We start from the raw sequence: 7,950 nt of genomic DNA on the forward strand, positions 1-7,950 counted from the left end.
TTGGGGTGGTGGGTAGGGGGAAAAACGGGAAGAAAATTTGTAATTCAAAATCTTGGGGAAATGAATGATGTAAACTACAAGTTAATAAAGCTTTTGGTAAAAAGAAAAAACAGAAATGCATTATTATCTGCTTTGCCGTGGTACCCTAAGTTCCATGGGACTTTTTTATCTGACATGCATCTGGAGCCTTCCATATCTGTGGTCTCCTCCAGTAGAATGTGAGCTCCTTAAGAACAGGAAATGTCTTACTTCTCTACTTGTAATCCCAGCATTTTGAGTATAATGAGCACTTAATAAATGCTTTTTTTCATTCATTAGCATTTGTTGACCCAGAAAAAGTATACAGTTGAAGAAACCCTGTGCTAGGAATTAGCAGTGTAAGATCAGAAGGAAAAGAGAACAAAAGATTCAGAATGATTATCAATCAGAGTCTTATTCAAATGGCAAAGCATAAGATTAAGATTTGAAAGAGGTGGTAACACAGGAGCAGTAAATGAAGGCAATTTCAAACTGGAGGTTTTTGATACAAGGACCTATTAACTCAAATTCACTTTCCTGGTATAGAATTCACTAGGCACATAAAGTTTACCTCCCCTGAGAAGTTTTACTTGAATCTCTCTATTTAATTCTCTTCTTGCATTTCTTCTATTTCACTGAATATAGTCATCTGGTCACCCAGGATATACCAATGAACAGAATTAGCAAATCACTAACTAATCCTACTTCCTAAGTAGAAGTCTCTCCTTCAAGCAAGACTAGGGACAAGGCTTACCCCAGGGAGATTTCCAACTCCTGTAGAGATAACAGTAGAAACTGTCTAGGGTAGAAATTCAGAAGTGATTGGACTTTTCCTTTCCACCTCTACAGAGAAGGTCTCCCTAATAATCTTATTTTTATTTTTTGGGAGGTAGAGGGTTTTTTGTCTATCAGTTGTGTCTCCTCAATATTGTCTTCCCTATCTTAATGATTGTTTTGTTGAGGCAAGCAAAAAGAAAACTGGATTTTGCACAGAAAAACCTGTATATTCTCCATTATTCACATTACTACAATAAATTGCTATATTACTCACCTTTGCACTGTATATAAATCATGTTTAAAAAAAGAAAAAGCCCTTCAGCTCCAGGAAGTTATCAAGGGATATGTTAATTCAACATTACACCCTGTGCCGAGCAGGTGTAGTCTGCAAATGAGGGATTCACATTGCTCTTCTTTTCCACTTGTTATGTGAGCCATTCACCTCATGGCTTGGAAAATAAATGACCTAAGGTGATGATTCAATGACTTTTTACTGGCCTTTCAGTGGAGGAACTCACAGAATGATCATCGGCCCATAGATTAGGAGCTGGAAGAGATCCAAGAGGTTATCTAGTCCAGCCCTCTCATTTTACAGACAAGGGATTTGGGCTCAGAGTTTAAGTGGTTTGCCCATGGTCATAGAGGTAGCAAGTAAAAGAACCATGATTAGAACCTTGCCAAAACAATTAAGATTATTGATTCCCTACAAATGATTCTTTAACTCCTGCCTCTGAGTCTTAGGTATTTCTTCTATCCACAATGCATCTATAGTTCCATTTAGCACTTTGCCAAAGTCTTCTAAGACCTAGTTCAAAAGTCACTTCCTCAATGAGACCTTTCCTGATTAGTTCCACCCTAGCTTCAGACAACCTCATTTTTCTAGAATTCCCAAAGAAACCTTTCATAGCAACTGTAATTAAACATGTTCAAGCTCCTGTATATAGAAAATAATATGGTATGACATAATGAAATTGGTCTTGGAGGAAGACATGAGTTGAAATCCTGCTGACTCATACTTACAATGTAAACCTAGGCAAGTCAGTTTAACCTTCAGTAGTGCCACAGGCAACTCTCTATACAGAGCAGGTGTCATCCTGTAACTAGGAAAGAGAACTTCCTAACAAGGAGTCCCGTACACAAAAACAATCAGGCACTGTTCTGACAAAAAGTATCTCCAGAGATGCCAGCTAACCAGAATTGAGATAACCAAAAACCTCAAATAACCAGATATATTGTTTTCAAAGGAAAGGAGAATAAAAGGAAGGAATGATGAAATTTCCAATTAATTAGAATATCAATTACATTTTCTTTTTTTTTCTTTTTGGAGGCAATAAGGGTTAAGCAATTTGCCCAGGGTCACACACCAGTAAGCATCTGCCTCCAGATTTGAACTCAGGTCCTCTTGACTCCAGGACCAGTGAGTGTTCCATCCACCACACCAACCTCCAAGTATTACTGTGGAAGAAGCACATTTTAGTCATTAAGAGTTATATTGGTTTGAAATTTTTCATGCTGTCAAAAGCCTCATTTATTGCGCAAGTACTATCAGTCATATCTAACTTACTTAATGATTTTACTTTTTAAGGAAATATAACCTACATTAAAAAGATAAACATAATCCAAACTTATTATGTAAAGCACTCAATAAACTATAAATGTTAATATTATGAGAACACAAAAATTAATGAAGTTTTTTCAACACGTGAAAAAATCCTAACTGCACTAAGAAATATGTGAAGAGAATGTTGTTAGGATACTGTAGCCTTGCTGAGCACATTGATCTTTAAGGACACAAAGATTAAAACTAATTTTAAATGTTTCATTTTCACAACTGCAGACAGGGTTTAACCCTCAGCAAGTCACAGAATTCTACTAATGAGATCATTTCCTATTCATTCCCTCATAAGGCTGATTAACTAGGGTATCATGTGTTTGTATAAGCTTCTTTACTAAGAAATATATATATTTCTATGTTTGTTCTATCTTCCCAAGAATCCATGTCTTACTTCCTTTTATCTCTTCCCTTTGCCATCTTGTACATAGTTGCTGTGTATAATATGGTCACAACTATAGAGATCATTCTTAGTTTATATTTCATCCTTCTATGTCATTACCTTCCATTTTCCAATATCCACTTAATGGCAAATCAGGTTCGATGCTCTTTCTTGAAGTTAGCTCTTTTTCACTATCTTCTAATCCATCTTAATGGTCAGAAAAAGGAAGAGGTGAATAAGAAATTTTGGAATGTCTAAACCAGAGATGGGGAAGCTACAGTCTTGAGGCTACATGTGACTCTCTAGGTCCTCAAGTACAACACTTATGATTCAATCAAAGGGCCACACTGAGACCTAGAGGGCTACATGTGGCCTCAGGGCTGGCTTCCTCACCCCTGGTAAACCAATGATTTCTTCATGACTGGTTTTATTGTTTGTTTTTGTTTTGCTGAAGGAAATTAGGTTGACACCTACTTGTCCTCGTGAGCACTAATAATTAACTCAAAAATGATCAATATTAGTAAAGGAGGGGAGAAAGGGATTGAAGTGTAGCTAGATTAGCTCAAAGGTAGTACCTTAAAGAAGATGTAGAGAGGAATAACTTAACAACAAAGAAGTGTAACAAAGAGCCAATTTGTCTGAGTTGTTTCTGAGAAAACTTCCAGAAGGAACTCCTCAAACAGAAGACAAGAAGTTGAGAAGTAGAAAGTGTGGACAAAGTGATCTTTTCCCATTGAACTACTAAATATATGGGGATGTATTTACCTACCAAAATATGTAGGTCTATATGATCTCCTGACTAGGATACAATGAAGATACTTGAAAGACACCTCTCTACACTCCAGCTTACTAAAAAAGGATAAATGATTCTTGACAGTTTATTTCTTATTTTTTAAATTATGGAATAAAACAAGCATTTCCATAACATAGCATAATAAAAAAGATGATTACACATGAAACTGCAAATCTATTATGTACCACTTGCTATTCCTTTTATAATAAAGTTATCATGTAAATTTCTTTTTTCTTCCCTTCCCCCACTTTAGAGATGGCTATAGTTAGACACAAAAATGTGTGCATACATATATGTGCATACACACATAATATATGTATATATAAAATCATCCTATACATCTTTCTATTTATCAGTTCTTCCTCTGGATCCAGATAGCATTTTCCTTCATATGCCCTTTGTGGTTAATTTGGGTATTTATGATAGTCAAAATGATTTATTCACTCAAATTTGTTTTTAAAACAATGTTGCTGTTAATGTATACAATATTGTCTTGGTTCTACTCATGTTACTCTTCATTATTTCCTCCAAGTCTAGCCACATTTTTCTAAGATCATCCATCTCATCATTTCTTATAGCACAGTAGTATTCCATTACAATCATATACCACAATTCATTCAGCCATTCCCCAGTTGATGGGCACCCCTTCAATATCCAGTTCTTTGCCACTACAAAAAGAATTGCTGTAAGTATTTTAAAGCATATTGGTTCTTTTTCCTTTTCTCCCTAATCATCCTTGGAAATAGATCTAGTAGTAATATTGCAGGGTCAAAGGGCATAGGTAGTTTAATAACTCATTGGGCATAATTCTAGATGGCTCTCAAAAATGGCTGGATCAGTTCACAATTCCACCAACAATGAATTAGTGCCCAATTGTTCCATATCTCCTCCAACATCTGTTGCTTTCACATTCAGCCATTTTAGCCAATCTGATAGGTGTGAAATGATATCTAAAGGTTGGTTTAATTTGTATTTCTCTAATCAATAGTGGTTTAGAACATTTTTATATGACTATAAATTGTTTTGATTTCTTTATTGGAAAACTGCCTGTTCATATCCTTTGGCCATTTATCAATTGGGGAATGACTCATATCGATATAGATTTGACAAAATTAATTCTAAATTAATTGCAAATTGATACTTTTAAACTAGAAAGGAAGCCAAAAAAGTTTTTGAGGCGATGAAAGAGAAGCAAAATCAAAGTCAAAATGATGGCAAGTGGAGACTATGACACAGTGGAAAGGAAGAAAAATGAAATTTAACCATTGGAGCTATCATACAACATGTATACAGTTGGTCCTATAAGATGAATACAGAAATTCTAAAGAAAAAGCAACATTATATGCTGCAGAAAATAAGAAAGCATTACAGATAGCTAGATGAAAGGGAGAGACAGAGAGATAGATTTATTAAATTTATCACTAATTGAATGATAGATTTATTAAATGCTTACTATGTGCCAAGCTCTATGTTAAGTGCTGCAGATACACATTTAAGCAAATGCAATATAGCTCCTAACCTCAAGGTACTTCTATTCTAATGGAATAACATAACATATAAAGAAGAAATGGAAAGTGTTGGGAGTCAGGAAGCTAGTTTGAAGATTGTCAAGGAGTGAGACGGAGGTCTGAGGGCTGGATCCAAGAAATATAAAGTGAAAGCTCAACTTATCTTTCTGACATCAGAAAATGTGAACCTATTTACAGGACTCCTAGAAGAAATTCACAGATTTAGGGCTGACATTACCTCAGATATCATGTAGTCATTAATTTTCTCATGAAGTCAATAAACCTACTAATTTTGCCAGCAAGGGAACTAAGGCCCAGAGAAGTTAAGTGACTCAGACAAAGTCAGACAGATAGTAATGAAGTCAATGTGATTAATGAAGTATGTTGTATTTTTGGAGCATGTAGAAAAAATGTGGCAGAGGACTTCCAAGATTTATCAAAGTCATTTAAAAACTATGTCCTTTCGATGTTCATAGAAATCATCAATATTACTAGGGAAAAGTCCTGGACCATATAACTACTGACACTGATGGAAAGTAGGAAACTGAAGGACTTGGTTAGAGTGAGGGTAGAGGGAGGAAATAGCTGGTGTTATCCATTTTACCAACCAAAACCTCTGAGTTTAGAAGGAAAAGATGAGCATGAAAAGTGTACTGTAGCTTAGAGAAGGGGATGAACAGGCTTTTCTTTTCTACTCTATTGTTTATGATATTTGAATAATAGACTCTTTTTTAAGAATCAAGCATAATTCATGAGAGTCAGGAAAAATGCAGGAGATTGAACAAAATGACAAAGGGAAATCTTAAGATGAAATTTGAGAATTAAAGAGAAAAGTCCCTATAAACTTATAAATTCAGATATAAAAGATGCCAACTAATATTACATAGAATAAACAATAATATTGGAGGACACGACTAGTAATGCTCAAGGAAAAAAATAGCAAGAATGAGCTTGCGGAACAATATATGTCTCAGAATTCTACATACCAATGAATATAATACAGATTTTTTTTTTCAAACAGCAATATCTAGTTTATTTATGCCTGCGAAAAGGTAGATGTCACAGCACACACCCCTCAGGAGTGGAGTGCCCGCCATTTGTCCAAGGGGCCCTGGCTGGGGATGTACTTAACTCCACAGCCATCAAGAATGAGTCGCTTCTAAGTTATCATATCCTCAAACTCATCAGCATTGAATTTGGTGAAACCCCATTTCTTGGAGATGTGGATCTTCTGGCAGCCAGGGAACTTGAAGTTGGCTCAACGCAAAGCTTCAATCACATGTTCTTTATTCTGGACCTTGGTTCGAATCGACACGATAACTTGGCCAATGTGCACATGGGCTACAGTGCCCTGGGGCTTCCCAAAGGCTCCCCGCATGCCAGTCTGGAGCCTATCAGCCCCAGAACATGACAACATCTTATTGATGCAGATGACATGAAAAGGATGTAGCCGCACACAAATATGAAAGCCATCCTTGCCACAACTCTTCACCATGTACTTGTTGGTACAGATCCGAGCGGCCTCTAACACCATGTGGCCATACAATGGAAATTCATCCACTTTCGCTTTCTTTCTACCAAGATCAAAGATTCTTATCTTGGCATCAGGAACTCCCCTGCAGAACCGGACTTCGGGTACGGCTTATTTTTACAGGACCTATAACAGCCGGTGGGACGACGGCCCATGGCCCCAGCGACAGCAAAGACTGTATCTCGCCGCAGAGAAAGGGACCTATAATACAGATTTCGAAAAGTGAAATTGAAATTTTTAGAAATAAAAACAAACTCATACACAACACTGACACTTGAAATTCATAACCTGATTATGTTAGAAGAATTACTTTATTTTAAAAGTAGAGCTATTAGAAGGAAAAAGAAGGAAACATTCAGCACATGCTGCCTAATCATCAGAGAAGATATTAATTATTAATAGAAGGAAATATAGCATTCAGGAGATTTAAGCAAATTCAAATATCTCTGGATAAATATTACAAGAAAAAAAAGGGAAAACTGACCAAAACTTGGTGAGGTAGAAGACTCTATGGATTCCCAAGCAGTCTAGGAATCAAGGTAGGATGCTCCTGATTGATTCAAAAGAGAAATAAGAATTATGAAAGCATAATTTATGGACCTGCATAGCAGAAGTAATTGGAAGAAGAAAAAATTTGAATCCATCTTGGCAAATTTCACTAAAGGGGAGAGAGACAGAGACAGACATAGAAAAACAAGTGATTGGGAATACAAATATACAGATGTGAAGGGCAATGTGGAAAAGAAGCAAGGATCAAGAGGAATGATAAAATAAGTTAGGTATGAGAGAACAGCAGCACTTCCAGACCTCAAACTATATATTATCTCCCAAAAGCCTTAGTTCAGTTTTAGTCATTTAAAACTGAATTTAAGGTTTTCCAGGAGACCCTGTAATATAAAACAGTCATCATCAAAATCATTTATATAGCTTAAAAAATAGAAAAGATCAATGAAACAGACAAGGCAAGGGTGAATCAGGAGAAAAAATGGAACTCCATAGCAGTCTTCAATAAAACAAAAAAGATAAATTACATAGGAAGGAACTCCATATGCAATAAGAACTTCTGGGAAAATCAGAATGCATTCTGGCATAAATTAGGCTTAACCCAACCCCTTATGCCACATTCCATAACACATTCTAGATGGCAACATGATTTTAATACTGAAGATCACACCATTAAACAATTAGAAAAGAAACAAATCATGTACTTTCACAGAAATGAGTGGGAGATGTATTCTTAATCAAAGAAAGAATAGATATAACTATAAAAGATAAAGTAGATCATTTTGGGAGGTTGGTGGGGGGAGGGTGGATTGAAGACAATGGAAA

At 35.9% G+C, this 7,950-nt stretch overlaps 1 pseudogene; it reads right to left on the bottom strand.

Annotated features, from left to right (window-relative positions):
- Positions 1–6,119: 6,119 nt before the first annotated feature.
- LOC138146058 (large ribosomal subunit protein uL16-like) lies at positions 6,120–6,776 on the bottom strand (annotated as a pseudogene).
- Between the last annotated feature and the right edge of the window lie 1,174 nt (positions 6,777–7,950).

The sequence above is a fragment of the Petaurus breviceps genome, unplaced genomic scaffold, assembly GCF_028583685.1.
Source record: "Petaurus breviceps papuanus isolate PSGF00001 unplaced genomic scaffold, PetGlider_PUasm1.0 90752, whole genome shotgun sequence".
Taxonomy (NCBI): Eukaryota; Metazoa; Chordata; class Mammalia; order Diprotodontia; family Petauridae; genus Petaurus; species Petaurus breviceps.